Genomic DNA, 7,565 nt, shown 5'->3' on the forward strand with positions numbered 1-7,565 from the left:
CTAGCCGTGGCCGGACATACCAACCCACCACGCCTTAGGTACCTCTCAAGTGTCGAGATAACGAGAACGCTCTGACTGTAGCTGGCTAAAAGTAGCGACCCGCCAGCTGACAGACGCTGTTCACACGAGGGCGTGTGTGGGAATGAAAAAACGGTCATAACTCCGTAATCGTCCAAAATCGGTACATGTTTATATGAACTTTTTTGATCACAAAGACCTAGGAAATCACCACCTACAGTTATGCCCTAAAGTCGTGAAACACTCTGTATATACCCCTATCATTGCTAGGCAACGGCTCGGTAAAGTTATTACTACAGCAAAGAATACACACTCAACAATAGAAGAATTTTTAGATGCCTAGTTTTCTTTGCGGTACGTGTCATCAAAAGAAAGGCCATTAGTTCTTACCAAGTTTTTTGCCTTCCAAATCCTTTCTAATTCGTCATCCATAAACAATCTTACCATTCGAGCTTATATAATTAAAATTCTGACTATGTCGTGAAATAAACAACTACACATATTTCGTTCGTTTCTGTTCTTGCCGACGACAATGTACAGTGAAAGAGTACATCAATAACAGGCTGTTTCAGAACAACTGTTTCTCTTGGCTACCACGTTTTTTATGAGTACAGCTGTGTTTTACATTGTGAAACTGGGACTTTGTTTTCCACATTTCTTAATGTACCTGCCGGGACAGAAAAAATCGTAAAATATGGTCAGCCTGATTTTAAACAAACATTACAGCTAAATTTGAGTTCCTCTTCATTTTGGTTTCCTTCAAGATATTTATTGGAATTATTCTCCGTTCTTTGCTCCTGCTGATAATATTTGATGGCAACAAAAGATATGCTCTTTATGTTGGTGACGATGGTTTATTAAAAACGCATCGACTTTTTGGACATTAGTCATGGTTATAATCTTGTTTGAAATGACGTTTCGGAGACTGAACACCGTCTTCCTTGTCAGACAGAAGCCTTACGCTGCTGGAAGATAGGGACTAACTCTTGAAAATTTCTTTCTCTCACGCATTCCTTTGTTCTTACAATAAATTAATATTTAATTAATTAATAAATCGTATATACTCATATTAACCAGACAATGGATAAAGTCCAAGTAAAATGTCACAGGGTACATGCTTTACACATTGCTGCAGAGATGTGCAGGAATTCAGGAAATCATTCTCTGTCACAGATGTTTAAATTTTATTCCATATATCATTGCGGTATGTACTGAAAGTCATTCTCGTGATGTCGCAAGCCATTAAACGTTGCAGATGGAGGACGCTGTAAATAAGTCAGGTGTGTGAACCAGGCACAGGGTAACTCGGAATTCTCTTGCAGAAAACGTGCCGTTAAATTTTAGGCACCTCTTTATCCATTTGGCCCTTTGTCAATGGTGTTTTAAGAAAGTTCCAACATTGGTATTGTTGGATTTGAGGCTTTCACGGCGGTGACTATGAAGAAAGCAGTCTTCTGGGATTTGGCACCGTGTATATGTGGTGTTAACCGACGTTTCGGAGGAACGTATCGCCTCCATCTTCAGGGTAGAAGAAAAGATATAAGAAATCTGCAAGCGAAGAGACCGTGAGAAACGGTAAAAAGCAGTCTGCTTTTATCCTGCTACCCTGAAGATGGAGGCGATACGTTCCTCCGAAACGTCGGTTAACACCACATATACACGGTGTAAAATCCCAGAGGACTGCTTTCTTCATTGGTATTGTTAACTAATTCAAATGGGCGGAGACCTTATTGGAAAACTAGTAGTTGCTCAGCCGGTAAAATAAATTCCCTACATTTTGTAAAAGATGTAAATTTATTTAGAATATCCAACCCAGTGTTTCTTGTTCTGAACTACAGAAATCGAATCCACGCCATCGTGTTTTATTTTCTTAAGTTATTGTCACGATTTAGGGGTGATTATAGACAGGGTATGGATTGGTGACTGGATTTATTGATCACTTATACGCACCACGCGGGACTACAAGAAATTGCAGTGGTATCGCTAGTATTCAAATTTTACAAACCACTAGCACAAGCTTAGTCTTCTCGGTCTTCGCTAGACGTTTCCTAGCAACGACTTTAATAGTGGGTATTCTTCAGCTTCGCGCGCTCAGGTCCTCTTCTTACAGCCGCCCGTATGGAACTCTTGTCAACTACCAACTCGACTATAGCACCATCCCTTCTCAGCCTCCCTTCAGAGCTTAACTCTCGACTGCCAACCCTCAACTAATTGGATTGCCTCAATTATCTTCTTTGTAACCACTTTGCATGGACAGAATAGAAAACATGGTTTCCAGCAATGGTCATATCGTTGTAGACGAGTGTTTAACGATCCATTGCTCAGAAAAAGGTTGTATAACCTCGTTGTTCATTGTTGCGTGTGTGTAAGTCGCGCGCGTTACCTAGCGACGGTAACTGTTTACAGAGTCACCGCTTAGCAATAGGTCTATACCTAATAATATATTTTAATTTTAGTCCGAACTCCCATCTATTCCCAGGTATCCCAAGTATTTTTTTTCCTTTCATGGAACTTTATAAATAGTTGCGGTTTTTCTTCGTTTGTTTGTTATTAGTGTAGTTTTGTTTGACGTTGTATTACAACTATAGGATTCCTTGAAATTTATAAATATAAATTTTCAAAATTCTCCCAGCAAGTAATATTCGCTGGACATTTATTAATTCGAGGATAAGATTACAATATTTCATTAGACGAAAGATAAAAAAAAATATTTTGACATTCATATAAGGGAAGAAAATTTTTTAACAGTTTTATTAGAGTGCCATTGTACAAACAAGAAGCCCTACAGTAGCGTAGCAGCGTGTTACTGGCTTTCTCTATAATTCCACACAATACGTCTCGGGGAACATGCAGGGCTAATAAAATTGACATCTACACGTAGTTCTGTGTAAATACATTCTTTGTTACCTTACAGTTCGTCCATGTTACCACGATTAGATACACGTTATATCTGACAATAAATCTTGTCCCACTTCCATATTGGATCAATGTACGTATTTAGGACTTGCATGAAGTCACGTTAGAAGGGATTTGCTTTGAATCAATCTACGAGACAGGAATATGGAGGTCTTGATCTCTTAAACTCATTTTTATTCTGAAAGGAGAACAGCCTGATGCCTTTCCAAATGGCGCGAGCCATTAGTTCAGTTCGAGGCTAATACAAAGGTGACAAGTGAGAGGATTACCTGTTAGCAAATCAAAGCCAAATGTTGATTAGAATCTTAAGTACAGTGTCAGAAATTTCATACAGTTCATGGGTCGAAATTTTCCAACATAAACGAAACAGTTTTATGATCAAGGCTGTTGTCTACTGGAATGTGATTCCCGTGTAATCTAATGTCACATTTCAGAAGGCTACACTCATGATATTCGGCAGCGTGAGAACTTAGAATCTGAAGGTTTTTTGGTTAAAGATTCTAACTCTTTATAAAAGTATTTGACTTATAGAGATTATAAAATTACAATGTAAAGTTTGAGGCTTTCACGACGGTGACTATGAAGAAAGCAGTCTTCTGGGGTTTGGCATCGTGTATATATGGTGTTAACTGACGTTTCGGAGGAACGTATCGCAGTCACCAGTCTGCTTTTACCGGTTCTCACGGTCTCTTCGCTTGCAGATTTCTTATATTTTTTCTTCTACCCTGAAGATGGAGGCGATACGTTCCTCCGAAACGTCGGTTAACACCAGATATACACGGTGCCAAATCCCAGAAGACTGCTTTCTTCATAAAATTACAAGTTAGAAATCTCATGTCCACTTTCAGTTGCTTACATTCTTCCATAGGACCCATCCAAGTCTGTGGTCCTGTGGAGCATTTTATCTTTTAAGTGATTGATATATAAAGCAACACTAATATCACAAATGAAAAATAGTTTCTAAAGAGTTCTGACGATGGACAAGCAGGATTTCTGCGTTCTTGGACTTTTTCCATCATTAGGTATTCCAGAAAATAAAAAACAAGACGTTTCGGAAACTGGATCTGTTTCCGTCCTCAAGTGAGGGGGGAGGACACGTACTCAGTTAGGCCCCTTAGAAAGAGATAACCTCAAGCTCAGCTTGAGATTAGATTTTCTAAGAGGCTCAACTAAGTAAGTGTTTTCCCCTTATCCTGAGGAAGGAAACAACTCCATTTCCGAAAAGTCGTGTTTTTTAATTTCTAGAATATGGACGGTGTAAAAAGTAAAAAGAAAACGTAGTAAGATAAATTAAAAATGCATACAAAATTTTAATTGGAAAAAGTGAAAGAGGCCACTGCACTGATCATCATCATCATCATCAGTAATCTGTCAGACGACAGGTCCACAGTCTCTTCCAAAACAGTTCCTCCACTTAATGCGATCTTCTGTTTTTGGAAAGAGACTATCCAGGAAAAGTGATAATGTGGTAGTTTTTCCATTTGCTTTCCACATCGCAGTACAACAGCCGTTCAAACCACTCTGGTCACGCCTGTTGCTATACGAACTTGAACCATCTCGAGCATCATTTGCTCTGTGCTTCAAGTCGCTGCTGATGACGCTGCTTCCGGCATTAGTTTTGGTTTTTGGTGTCTCTCTTCGTCTGATGCCTACCCTTTGATCTGTCCAGCAAGGGAGGCCCTGCCACTGATATGAGTATAACAATTCAGTTCCACATTGCACAATAATTAATAATTGACCAATAGAATAGAAATTTCCCGCCTTTTATTGATTCCGAAAATCGATTTCCTTCTTCAAAACAGATGCATTCAGGCCCTTTTCTTAAGCCAGAAGAATCCAATATACAATCTCATCTCCTTCAATGTCTATGTGAGCATTCTTCTCACTTCTGAGCCTGTATCTTCAAAGTTCGTCTCTTCCTTTCAGCTTTTCCAATCAAAATTTTGTATCCATTTCTCACTTTTCCCACGCGCCACCCATGTGCTCCTCCTCAATTTGATCATTCTAGATGATCCTAAACCAATGAAGGACATAGTTGTAAAATAGGTTTTTTACCTTGCACCTGACCAGCCGTGCATGGAGGCCTCTCGCGTCCCCAATTTCCTGTCTTCGTAATGAGCGATTTTAACGCTTGAGTCACTCAACCTGTAATTAAGTATGAGCTGCAGATATCAGCTCCAGGATTCGTTTCCCGGTGAAGTACATCACCGTTAAAATAAATCTAACCCGCCATTGGATATATACTTCGAACATGACACGCAAAATATGCTACTGCGCGAAACAAATAATTCCTGCATTTCTAACAAACAATTTCTCATACAGGACATGACACAGTTGTAAGTACTTCCTAAATTAGAGGCCTATAGCCATTGCTGTCAGCGATTGTGCAAACATTCGATTAGTCGCATTTCCTACACCTTTCACTCTTATATTGCAGTTTAACCTTGATATTAAGCTTTCTCCCCACTACGATTTAATTTAATTTCAGTCACTGAAAACTGCGTCTAATTGAGCATGTAGAGGCTGTATGAAATTCAAGATCTAGTTATCAAATCATGTGTAAGATAAAATAAGAATAATTACACATTATTGTTCAAACACACACACACACACACTCTCGAGAGAATCAACAGCACTTGCCGTTAGAGAATTGCTGGGTTTTGGGACGTTTCCATTGTCCGGTATTCTGTAAATCTGACAGGGGTTGTCCAGTGAGTGAAATTAGTTCTTTTTAAGGGGCCCAATTGAGTAGGTGCCTTCCCCCACCACATGAGGACGGAAACAGGTCCAGTTTCAGAAAAGTCGTGTAATTTATTTTCTACAATACCGAACGATGAAAAAGGTTAAAAGAAACAGTAATTCTGTGTGCTATAAACCATCGTCAGAGTCCCTTAGAATCTGCACATCCCGATAGTTTTCAGGCACTCTCCATCAGCAAATAATTATGCAACATTAAGAGAGGCGCCATATCACATGGACTTTCAATTTTTAGGTAAAAAGTTAAAGCTGTCCTTATAACAGGCCGTGGAGGCCCATAGGGTTGTTAGAGGTTGAGGTTCCCACATTATGTAGACAATAGGTTCACAGATGGCGGTGAGGTTGTCAGCCTTACCCGCCGGCCGCCGTTTACCCTCCAGGAAGTTGCCTGGTACTCACTTCTTTAAGAGGCTGAGTCGAACCCAGGTCCATATTGCGGCTGGAATGATCAGGTAAATTGAAAAATCAACCTCATCGGGAAGTGAACTTCAGGCCTTCCGGTTTGTACCATAGTGTCACAACCAACTACACAACAGCGTACCACCATTTCAATTTTTAAATCTTTAATTTTTAAGTTTTAAGTACGATAAAAATAATTAGTTTTGTGCAAGAGTAATGAGAGAATTTAATGCATAGAATATGATCAGAGTGACAACAGTGTAACAGTTCACGTGTAACAATATTCACACCTGACGATGGTCCTTGTGAGAACGAAGCATGTCGTGCATCAGTGGAAAAACGACATGAAATAGGAGCGAAAGATATGTAATGGGACAGGACTCACACAGAAATCTGCGCTGAAGACTTCGTTTCAGTACATGTATACTAGGAGTTAAAACTGTAGTCAAAAAATTCCGGACATTTTGTATGAAATAAATTGCCGCTTATGTCAAACCGCTAACTTGTCAGAACAAAATGCTGGAGCCTGATGCTGCGAACACAGAGGACGGACTACAGTGGCTACTGGTAGCAGTGAGAAACTGACGAATAAATTGTGTCGGAAAAAAAGGTGGTGCTACAAAGAGAAATATTTTATTTTTAATGTTTTGCACCCTGTTGCGAGAGTATAACTGATAATGCAAATTTCGCCGTCAGCGCAACTATAATTTATTAACTTATATTCCACTATATTTATAAGGTCGTCCTCAGGTACTGTGATTTACACCTTCTCATTATTGAATTGTAAAGCGTATATTCATATTTATATACATAGGCCTATGTAGTGGGCATAAGTTAATAAATTATAATTTCCAACTTCTTTATTACAACCGTCACAACACAGCTATATCGAGGTCAGTGGCTGGTTTTGGCTCTGCTACGTGTTTCGGCTATTAATAGCCATCATCAGGCAAATGCGTGCTAACATATATACACCACTGAACTGCAGTACTAATAAAATTGGATACAATAATATTAATTATATTAAAATACTGTATGTAAACATACAATAAATTAGATTCAGTGATTCAGTATTGACGGGGTGGGTTTCCCCATGCACCGCGACTGATAGTCTATTGTACATCCCATTTTAATTTCTACCGTCTCCATCCCCTACCGATACTGGTGCTCGCTATCAGCCCCTTTCTGCCAGCGAGGTTTCTACCCTCCACTTGGCAGTGGTATCTAATAGTTAGTCCCTTTCTGTCAGCGAGCTAGTCCTTCCTCTGGCAATGGTACCAAATACTTTAGCCCCTTTCTGCCAGCAAGGTTTCTACCCTCTACTTGGCAATGGTATCTAATAATTAGTCCCTTTCTGTCAGCGAGGTCGTCCCTCCTCTGGCAGTGGTACCTAATACTTCCCCATCTATCGGAGGCATTGGAAACTATTTGGGCGGGAAACTTTTAGCCTAATTTAGCTCAGAGGTCTCCTAGAG

Source organism: Cryptotermes secundus, unplaced genomic scaffold (assembly GCF_002891405.2).
Source record: "Cryptotermes secundus unplaced genomic scaffold, Csec_1.0 scaffold1064, whole genome shotgun sequence".
NCBI lineage: Eukaryota > Metazoa > Arthropoda > Insecta > Blattodea > Kalotermitidae > Cryptotermes > Cryptotermes secundus.